Here is an 8,264-nt window from a genome sequence, read left to right as displayed (position 1 = left end):
TGACTTGACTTCTTATACAACAAATGTCTTTTTTCCTTGAGAAATACATAATATTATATTTAGAATATTGTAACTTCATCATGTCGAGAAAGTTCATTTCTATAGTTCAATTAGGGGATAATTTAGTAATTTAGTGTGTTTTCATCTTGAACCATTTCACTTCTTTCTAATCCTCCAACAATGTGGCACAATGTGGCTACTACGCTAATGGATATGTCAAGGGCAGTGCAATCACTCCCACACTTATCTGGTCAAACACGTGTGAAGTCTTTTACTGTGACAGCTTTACATAGTGCCTATTAGTGCTAAACGGGCTGCCTTACAAGGTGTCAGAGCTGTTTCTGGGGATTATACAAGCTTTGGGTGTCTTATAATGACACTCTACTGCAGTCTGTGGGCGTCTTACTTATGGACACGCACTGCTACAGTCAGCCAGGATGAGCTGCAATTGAACAGGGAGCCGGTCAATACTAAGACAGTCTCACTGACATCTATACTGTCACTAAGAGACACGCATGCACGCACGCACGCACACACACACACACACACACACACACACACACACACACACACACACACACACACACACACACACACACACACACACACACACACACACACACACACACAGACACACAGACACACACAGACGCACACACACACACACACACGCACACACACACACACACACACAGACACACACACAGATGCGCACACACACACACGCACACGCACACGCACGCACGCACACACACACACACACACACACACACACACACACACACACACACACACACACACACACACACACACACACACACACACACACACACACACACACACTATAGGTCAATAATGACTCAGGTCTATCAGCAGTGGGTCTGTACTATGAATCTCACCATTGCCTATCTGACCACTGCATGATGATTGTGAATGGCACAGCACTAATGACTCATTCCGCCATCACATGACCAGCAGCAACTACAAATGACAAATTCATTTTTATATTTACTAGATTATGTATATTCCCCATGGTGTCCATGCCAGGATAGCAGGATTCTACTCAATATATTCAATCTATTTGTTTCATTTCTTTTCATATTGCCATATTTTGTATGTGCCTTAGTTAGTTTATTACAGTGTACAGTGTATACCACCCACATCATACTGCAATAGCTACATGTGTTGTCTGCACTGCACAGGATATCTGACTGCAGCCCTATTGTTTATTTTCCTGCATCTGAAAGGATCCATGAATCAAAGTGAGTCTTACACTCAGAGCCTGTGCTATTTCAGCTGTGTATAGTACTCTCCACATGGTGCATACTTTATCAGCTCTCTGTCACTGGGCAAAAAGGCTCTGTTTCCGGGGATGTTTGTATGAAGATATTTCTGGATATTTACAATATACGGAGATATATTGATAGATACGGTCCGGATACGCTGGTGCCAATTTTCATATACAGAGCATATCCGAATCTCGGAATGGGACAGTTTCGACATGAGACAAATCCGGATGCCGTTTTCTCACCTGATATGGCACGTGCCTCACGTATTTGATGCAGATACTCTCATGGATGTGTTCCATTCTTGTTGTTGTATATCTCCGGATATGTGAGGCATGGGACGACCCATACCTCCCACGACCAGGCAATACATTGATTTCACAGGCATTTATGTACATGCCTTTATCACGTTAGGTGTTATTAGCTTCTTCCCCAAAGCTGTTACAACAATGAACTCACACTTACTGGACAATGTTCATCTATAAACGACTGTGCACCTTGCAGGGAAGCTCAAATCTCAGAATACTTTGTATAATGACAATAAAGGCTTTCTATTCTATTCTATTACTTATTACAACTTAGTCTTGCCTGGTTACCATCCTAATCACGAGTGAGATTGTCTTTCAGATCGAAACGATTGTGGAAGCTGAGGATTTCCCAGGCTAACATGTGACGGGCATGTTGCCATATCTGTGATGTTGCCAAAGTCGCCGAAATTACTTGGGCTGACGTTAGGTTAAACTGCCCTACAAAAGGTAAACAGCAGTGCCAAAAATGAAACTGAGGGAAAAAATGCCTTCAACGACTTGGTAGGTTGGATATTTTAGTTACTGCAAATTTGACATCGCAATATTTGTAAAACAGGGCACATTTTGACCATAACTCTTAGTCACAAGATAAAGGAGGTGTTATGAATATCATTTTCTGAATGAACACATTTTCAGAATGAACCTACGGTAATTGGTTACTGCACTTTAACTTAAGGCAGTACACTTCTTTCAACATAATATAATAGACACAAATCTACTGCAAAACAACAATTGGGCCAACTTTAAATAACTGCTAAATCCCAGCTAAAATCATATTATAACAGACAATTATTTTGTTGAATGTTCTTTCTTTAATTGCTTATTTTACATTTACATTTAATCATATTTCAAGCTTTGTCGGCCGCAGAAGGGGGGGGGTGTCACGAAGGGAGAACCGGCCACTATCGGTCACTCGCTGGCTGGGCTTGCTGGCATCAATGAAGTACGCCAGCAAGGCGCACACTTCTCCATCTCAGACAGAGCACAACAAATGTGCACTTGTTTCCCCATCAGACACAAGGCTGGCATCAGCTCCTTTGAGGTAGTCGAGGTCGTCCTCCTCCAGGACATCCTGCGCCACCAGCACCACTGCTTGAAAAGCAACAAAAAATAGGGCAGTTTTAAACAATGTGTTAAACATTAAAAAATATGTACAGTTCAAAACCCACACTCAGGCTTGTTTACCATGAACATGCCAAAGAACGGGTCACATGAGATAATACAGCAGGATTTCCACAAGATTATCCAGCAGATCAACCAAGCATAGTTCAATTGTGGTTTATCCACAGGAGTACAGTAGCTGTCATAGTAATATCCCTTACAAAAATTAACCATGGTTCTACTATTTAACTTTGATACAGTATTTGCCATAAACCATGGTTCCCCCAAACCACGTGTTTTAAAACTATGGTCCCCCCCCCACGTTTCCTTATGCTTGCATCTCTTAAGCCTGGTTTAGACTCGTCCTTTAGTTGGAGGACACGTACCGTCAGCAGGGGGGTAACGGCAGATCAAGTACCCAAACAGCCACCACGCCCTCCCTTTTAGCGCTGAATAGACCCCTTGCCGCGATCAACGTATATTTCTCCCAGTTTGAATTGTTCGCAATCTGCCACTGCCCCCCCACTGACAGTATGTGTCCCCCAACTGATGGAGGAGTCTTTTTTTAAAAAGATATTATTGTCTTCATAATGACAGTACAGTGCAGATGGTGACAGGAAGCAAGTTGGGAGAGAAAGATGGGGAAGGGCTGGCAAAGGACCCGGGCCAGGAATTGAACCCGGGTCGGTCGCATTGCAAACGAGTGCCCTACCATATGCTCCATGGTAGGGCCTGACGGAGGAGTCAAAACAGACCTTTAGTGTTGGCTGCCCATTTGCAAATACCTTGTACCAAATGCGGTCGTTCTAAAAACTAACAATAGTACTCGGAAGAAAGAAAGGGGATATTGGCTAATTGCCCCCTGAAGTGAAGTAGTGACAAAAGAAAGTGATGGCAGTTGTATGATGGGGTTGCTAGTTGTGGTTTTACCTACCCGCTCACGTCTGCTCATCAGCTTTTTCCTTTTTTTCTCACGTCATCAGTCTTCCCCGCAAGGCCCAGTTGTTTGACTTTTAAGATTCTCAAAGAATCTATTTCAGGCTTCTGCGAGACAGAAAGAAACTGAGTTAGTCTTTTTTATACATCATGATCACATAAATGAGTTATGAGTAAACTCTCTGGTCCCCAGCTCTACCCAGAATCCTTACTAGCCTGGATGATGGCCTTGGTGACCTCGTCACTATTTAGGCGAGTACATCTATGCAAAAAAAAGACCTAACCCCCAAAAAAATGATACAAAAGGTTTTTCAACTGATTTTGTTACCTCTAAGTGTCCTTAATAACATACTAAAAATCTAGGAAAATCTGACTTCAGGAAAGGTGTCATTTTCAAGATCAAAGTTTTTTAAAATAAAGGTTACTACATGATAATTACATTGGCATGAACTAACATGTTTTCAGGATCTGTTTGTTTGGAGTGCTGTTTGGGTGGATAAAGACACTACTGCTATGATAATATCCATGTGCTGTTTGTCAGGGCACATCATCAGTGATGAATCATGGTGTCACTAGGTATTTTGGGTCTTTCAGCAGCTGAACTGAATAGACAGGAGCCACTACATGTGTAAGTAGAGGGCAAGGTGAAACGGTTGGTACTGGAGACAGACAATGTCCTGAAAGGACATAGGGCTTTAGCATAGCTTTCGGGTAAGCCAGAGTAGGGCCTGTTGTAGCTTCATAGACAGGGGTCAGGGCCTTGTATTCAATTAGGGCATGAAAAAGAGGACATGACTGGGAAACTGAGGCTATGTGGTCAGAGAATGATAGATGGTCATCAACAATGACACCTAGATTTCTTGTGGCCTTATTTGAGGCAACAGTAGCAGAATCCATATTGAGCTCGATATCATGGCAACCTAAATCTTTGGCTGGGATCACCAGCAGTGCATTTGGGCGAGGCCCAACTGAAGGTTGCATTCCTTCATACTTGTGGATAGTTCAGAGAGGCAAGCGGAAATGTGTGTGACCGTGGAGTCATCTGGCACAAAGTAACTGTGCTTCATCGGTGTAACAGTAGTATGAGAAGCTGTGAGAACAGATAACATGGCCTAGTGATGTGGTGTACATGGCAAATAGGATTCCCAGCACCAGCCCTTAGGACACCTCTGTGGATTTGTGGACAGCTGCCCTTGCCCTTGATACATGCTAAGAATGATACCACCAGACTCAAAGAATGTCTGGAAGAACTTGAGAAACATAAAACTCAATTATTTATCTAAGAGAGATGTTAAATAATCATGTTTTGAAAAAAAAAATGCTAGCTGGTGTGTCTGTACAAAGATTTTTAGATTTACTACAAAACAAAAAGAGATGTCCATAATCTCTTCTGAAGATATCTTCTGGCTTACTAGAAACAAAATAAAAGAGCAATTTTGAGCTTGGCTTTTTCAGATTTTGAGTTTTTGCATTTTGAAATTTAATGCATATTTAATTAGATATAGTCCAATTACCATATTAAAACAAAACATTGCAGAAAACTTGCAATACATTTTTTTCTCACAAATATGTGAGTAATCACCGGATTAAGTTTCATGGTGATATCGGTAAGCTACATTTTTTGGCCTATTCATCTGGAGTGTCTCTTGACCCTTATAATAAGCCTATGGCAGCCGTGTTGAAAAAAAAAACTCATTTCCCAAAGTCAGATTTTACTAGATTTTTAGTATGTCATTTAGCAGGTCCAATAGTGATAGAATCCATAAAAAAACCTTTTGTATCAATTTTTTGGGGTTAAACCCTAAATGTACTCGCCTAATTAGGTAATCTACAGCTGAACAGAAAACATACAATGCTGTACACAAGTTTTCATTACTTTATGACTAAACATGTAATGGTGATCCAAATATACAGTGCACAGCAATAATGACTACACCCCTGTTGAAAAGTAACATTGTGAATAATATATATATTTTTTAAAACACATAAGTTGTTCCCAAAATGATTATAGAGTAAGTGTAATACAAAAAAAAAAATCAGCTTATGGCAGAAAAGTAAGGTCAGTAGTATAACTTGAATGACATATTTCTCAATTTTTTTGTGTAATTATGCTATGTTAAACTGTCTGAGAAGGGGCGTGCTGGCCCGAAACGTCTTGAAATTGAAATGGATTTAAAGGGAGGTCATCGTTGTGTGTGTTTCATCCTTGCCTTACATTGAACTTTTACATTATGAGTCCACACCAGGCCAAAATAGACGTGTGTGAGATTTGAATGAAATCATGTGGAGAGTATGTATCATGATCTGCTTCAGTAGTCACAGTACATGTCGACAAGCATGTTTCTTTTGGTGAAATTCAGCTTCCTCCTGTTGATGGCATCCACACAGCCCCAAGCCATGCAACTCTCACTACCATGCTTGACTTTAAGCATGGGCACTTTTCTTTGTTGAGAAGGATACAGCTGATACTAGGGAGGGGGAGGGGGCGTGGCCAGGCTTATGATAAGGTCAAGGGGGTGTTTGGAGGCTTGTGATGAGGCCAAGGGGGCGTTTGCTCAAAAAAGGTTGAGAACCACTGATCTAAAGCTAATTTGTTTATCATGGTGTCATTAGATCACAGTACATGGTTCCAGTAACCCATATCCTTAGTCTGTTTGACTCTGATGAGACCATGATAAACAATTTTGCATTAGTAGATGGTGTCAAGCATGTATGGTGGTAAAAAGTGATTTGTACAAAGAAAAGTGCCTCATGCTTAAAGTCAAGCATGGTAGTAGGACCGAAATGTTTCGGACCTGTACGGATGCCATCAACAGTAGGAAGCTGAATTTCACCACTAGAAACATGCTTGTTAACATGTACTGTGACTACTGAACATCATCAGATCATGATACTCTCCATAGGATTTCATTCAAATCTCATACACATCTCGTTTAGCTAGGTCCAGACTCGAAATGTAAAAGTTCAATGTAAGGCAAGGATGAAATGCACAGCGATGACCTCCCTTTTAATCTCTTTCAAATTCGTGAAGATTCGGGCAAACACGGCCCCTCCATAGACAGTTAAACATAGGGGTGTACTCACCTTTGCACCAGCATAATTTCACAACAATGGACAAATATGTCATTCAAGTTATACTATTGACCTTCATTTTCTGCAGTAAGCTGAAAAGATGTTGTATTACACTTACTCTATGGTCATTTTGGAAATGACTTGTGTGTTTATTGAAATATTGTTCAAAATATTACTTTTTCAACAGGAGTGTACTCATCAACATATATATGGTCATCTGGTTGCATTACATCTTTCTCTATTAATAGCACTTTGATCACAGAAGTATGGGCTGACATGCTCAGAGTAAACCTGTTTACCTGGCCTGTGGTCCAAGTCGTCACTGCAACTCTTCCTCCAACGCACGATGTGTTCGCCTCACTCATGCCTGATGAAAAAAAAAAATGATAACACAATCACATATTGTTATGCTAAGAAATTTCAATGTGATTCATTAGCCCAAATGGGATAAATGCAGAGAAAGAATTTCCCCTAGGGGACCAAAATTGGCTCCAATCCTAAATTGGCTAAAAAATACTGTTACAAACAGTGGACAATTGTTTCTTGAATTTCCCACAGGATGAATAAAGTGCTTAGTAATACAGTGAATAAAGTACCTCATCTGTAAAAGACAGCCTGAACCCTACTGATGTGTTCTCTAGTTTGACGATGAGAACCTCAGGGTTATTTGAGATGGTTAAAATGGAAATTGCACATATAAAGTCTATATCATTTTCTTTCTCTTAAAACATGCAGTCAAATATATTACCGACAGGTCCTGATGAACTCCGGAGGGTTCTGGGTTCCATTGGAGGGTTGGGGTTGCGGGGTGTTGATATTGCATTGCAACCACCATCTCCTGGAGTGTCTCATGTCATTCATGGAGCTGCGGATGTAGAATAGTGTAAAGTACTTTTTATCATGGTAATTCCAAACAAAATTAAGGTGTTTATCAGCTTACATAAATACACAATTACAAAACCAAAACATGCAGAGGCCTTATACACATCATCAGTCTTACACACACACACACATTTTCTCTCTCTCACACACACACACACACACACACACACACACACACACACACACACACACACACACACACACACACACACACACACACACACACACACACACACACTACGATGTCATCAATTACCCTATAACAAAACACATTCTTAAATTCACAATTTCTCATTCTCTTCTTTCTGGCACAGAAGTCTCTAGCTCTATGTGTGCCTTGGAGCAAGAGCAACGATAGGACATGTATACTCCTGTTCTGTCAAATAACATCGGAGGGGGCTTCTTTACCTCTGCCGTTCATAACGACACATGCTGTGACCATCTCTTATCTTACAGAAAGGCAATTGAGAGTGTGTGTTTTTCGCTTGGTCAAGGGGGACAAATCATATATTAGAACAATACATCCACACTTTCAAGACTATACAAGGTGATAACTTAGTCATGTATGACATTCAGACACAAGTGTCCATGTCATTAATGGAAAATAAGCTTTATGTCAAACAAATCAATCAGTTCGTTAACCAAATATTAGTCTCCTCCTAGCTAGTTAAAATGTAGC

General features: G+C 40.7%; 1 long non-coding RNA gene across 2 annotated transcripts; it reads right to left on the bottom strand.

Annotated features, from left to right (window-relative positions):
- Positions 1–2,429: 2,429 nt before the first annotated feature.
- On the bottom strand, positions 2,430–7,494 carry LOC134453748 (uncharacterized). 2 transcript variants are annotated; one of them, XR_010035723.1, is made up of 4 exons: positions 7,452–7,494; positions 7,003–7,070; positions 3,630–3,739; positions 2,430–2,686 (listed from the first exon to the last, which is right to left on the bottom strand). It is a non-coding gene; the product is annotated as an uncharacterized LOC134453748 (long non-coding RNA). The 2 variants fall into 2 exon arrangements; XR_010035722.1 differs by having other exon boundaries at positions 2,432–2,683; positions 7,452–7,493.
- Positions 7,495–8,264: the final 770 nt, after the last annotated feature.

Source organism: Engraulis encrasicolus, chromosome 8, assembly GCF_034702125.1.
Source record: "Engraulis encrasicolus isolate BLACKSEA-1 chromosome 8, IST_EnEncr_1.0, whole genome shotgun sequence".
NCBI classification, from domain to species: Eukaryota; Metazoa; Chordata; class Actinopteri; order Clupeiformes; family Engraulidae; genus Engraulis; species Engraulis encrasicolus.
Note: the sequence above shows the minus strand (reverse complement) of the source record. Positions and strands in the feature narration are given on the sequence as shown.